A 3,310-nucleotide genomic window follows, 5' to 3' on the forward strand; every position below is an offset into this window, starting at 1 on the left:
CGTATTTGAATCATAGTCGTTAAACATCACAAACCACTTGGGGGCTTGGTCGTATTCGAATCATAGCCATTAACCCTTTTGGTTCGGCTTCCTGGTCGTATTCGAATCATAGCCGTTAAACATCACAAACCACTTGGGGGCTTGGTCGTATTTGAATCATAGTCATTAACCCTTTTGGTCCGGCTTCTTGCTCGTATTCGAATCATAGTCGTTAAACATCACAAACTGCTTGGGGGCTTGGTCGTATTCAAATCATAGCCATTAACCATTTTGGTCTGGCTTCCTGATTGTATTTGAATCATAGCCATTAAACCATTATGGTCACTGGGGGGCTTCCTGATTGTATTCAAATCATAGCTGTCGGTACCCCTTTGATCGGCGCAATGCCAAAAACTATTCGGGGGCTTCCTAATCATATTCAAATCATAGCTATTAACCCTTTTGGTCCGGCTTCCTGCTCGTATTCGAAGCATAGCCTCATTTTTTCTCATTTGGCTTGATTTTTTGAAGATTTTTCCGGTTCTTCTTGATACTATCTTGCCTTTTTGGTTTAAAGTGATTTCAGCCATGTAGCCTTCAATCTCACAACTCATATTTGAAGCATACCCCTGGTCTCTGGTAACCCGGCTTACTGTGAGGTGACAAGTCGCCCATACATGATGATATCAACCACTTGGAAGTATTGGCTTCTAAAGTTTTGGGTTATCACCCTTACTGCATAGGTATCATAAACCGACAGTATGATTCAATATTATAGGTATGATATTGTTGTTATAATTATGTCTAAATTCTGGCTAAACCAGCCTTATTTATAACTGTTTTAAACATCAATGGTTATATGTGAGGTATTTTGACCTGCCATGCGGTAAACCGCCAAGGGCTCTTGTGATCTACTTGTGTGCAGGATAATTCAAAATTTTCATCTGCACCAACCAACATCATGATAAGTCTAAAAAGGATAATTATCAAGTGGTGGCTTAACAACGTTGAGCACAACATAAACGTGCATGATGGCATGACAGAGCAAATTATTGCTACCCTATTACATGACTCAAGGAGTCAACATGATTAACTGATTTTCAGAAGGTTACATCTCTGAACCGCCTAGCAGATCAATATTCTTGACTCTGATGGCCTGATGCTTCCGGATCACCCCTCTCCGCTTCTTCATCTTGTTCTACTTCGTGGAAGGTTGGTGATGAACAGTCAATGCCATTCAAGGCTTGTAATGCAGCTTCATCATCAATAAGCTCAGACGGGTCAACTTTAGGAGCTAAAGTGTGCTTAGGGATTGGGGGAATTAGGTCCTTCACTTTGTAAGATGGCGTTGGCATCTTCTGATTTTCCAAGTCATAAGACGGTTGATATTTGGTGAGGTCTGTCTCATTGGCAATCAGACTGGCCAGGGGACGTATGTCCTTCACGCAGGCAACAAAGTCTTTCTTATCAAAAGGGGTGCTGTCTTCTTTAAAGCTTGGGTACCCGATAGATATATCGGCCGGGTCTAGCTCCGGTAACCATGCGTTGGCCCGGCTTAAAGCCGTGACAACTCCAGCTCTTGCAGATGATCGCTTCATCTCACTAAACCTCTCAGGCAGAATAGAAAGCTTCGGCAACACATCAACCAAGAGAGTGGGGGATTGGTTAGATGGAGAAATTGTGGCCAACACGCACTGAGCCCCAGTATAAAGCTGCTCCACTAGTGTGCAAACCGCCTTCAGCTTCACAAGCATATCCTGGTTAAGAATGGTGCTCCTGGGACCTGCATAATAATCATGGATGGATTAGAGGCGGCTTATATCGGTCAAGAAAGATATTTAAATGGATACTAGTGAGGTGACTTACCAAAGATAGCAGAAACCATCTGAGACACATGGCGTTTTAATCTGGCAAGTTTAGTAGTTGCTTCCTGGAGAGCCGCCTCCGCCTTCTCAGCCCGCTGTGTCAAGGCCGTCTTTTCTTCAGCCCAAGCATTTCTTTCCGCTTCAAAGCTGGTTTTCAATTTTTCCGCCTCAGTTACGCTGAACTGGAACTTTGAGTCCGCCTTCCGGGTCTCAGATTCTTGCAGCTCCAGACGAGTCTTCAGGTCAGACAGCTCTGATTGAAGTTGAATGGTGGTGGTATGTACATAACCGGATCAAAATCATAATTCATATTTAGCTAAAAACATGAAGTCCCAAGCCTTTTGCAAGCAACAACACTTGGCACTTGGGGGCTAATGTCTGCCGAAAAAATTACTCATGCAACGGCTTATGTGAATAAGTCCCAAGCACTTTGCGAGCAAGAAATACTTGTCACTTGGGGGCTAATGCATATTGCTTGTTTGCTTACTACTTTACGTGACCCGGTTGTGCTGCAAACGGTCACAACCAGCTCATGAGAATTACACAAATAAGTACTGTTTTCTACACAAGAATACAAAGGACCGGCTCATTCATGCTGATTAAACCGGCCCTTGGGGGCTATGGATTCAGTGTTAATCATTACAGATCTATTTTAAACCGGATGCTTCAAGCCGGATTTTGAAGGAGTCCGACAAAGGGTATTATTTATGCTCATGGTTAATCCAAGTCTACAACATATTCATCATAATCAGTAGAATTGGGGGCTGACAGGATGTGCATAACTCAATAAAGGAGGAGCTCATACCTCAAATTTTTGGTGCATTTGTTTCACCATGTCAACTTCAAGTTCACGGCTATAGTATACTTGACTGAGAAAGCCAGAATAATTTTCACCAATGCTCAGTTGAGAATAATTGGCGACATCAAATCTCACTTTGCGTTGTTCAATGTGTTCTTCCTTGGCGGAGTGTTTGGCTAGGGCAGTGGGTCTTCCCAGCTCTCTAAAGTCGGTGTTGGTAATCACTACATCAACATCATGTGTGTCAGCCGCCTTAACGGGGCTTGATGCTTCAGGATTCAAAGGGTCATCGCTGGCTTGATCGATAGGCGGGTCAGAAGTCACTGGTAGAACGTCAAGAACCAGCTCGGACGATTGAGGAACGGAGATCTCAGGCGTTGGGGTTTGTTGCTCTGGCTTATTGACTTTCGGGTCTTCAGCTGGCCCAGTCACCTTGGCCTTCTTGCTAGGCTTGGCTTTCCCACTTCATGAGTCATGAGAGGTTAGTATAAGTATAAAGAATCATAACGAGCAAATGATAAGTAATTGTTATTACCCAGGAGCAGTCTTGAAAGCCGACATATGAGATTGAGATGAGTCGCCGGAAGAGGAACGAGACGTTTCCTGATAATTTGAGTCGGAAGAATTAAGTGGTTGGCGAATGAGACCCGCCAGAGGATAAAAAGAG

Source organism: Triticum dicoccoides, chromosome 3B, assembly GCF_002162155.2.
Source record: "Triticum dicoccoides isolate Atlit2015 ecotype Zavitan chromosome 3B, WEW_v2.0, whole genome shotgun sequence".
Lineage (NCBI taxonomy): Eukaryota > Viridiplantae > Streptophyta > Magnoliopsida > Poales > Poaceae > Triticum > Triticum dicoccoides.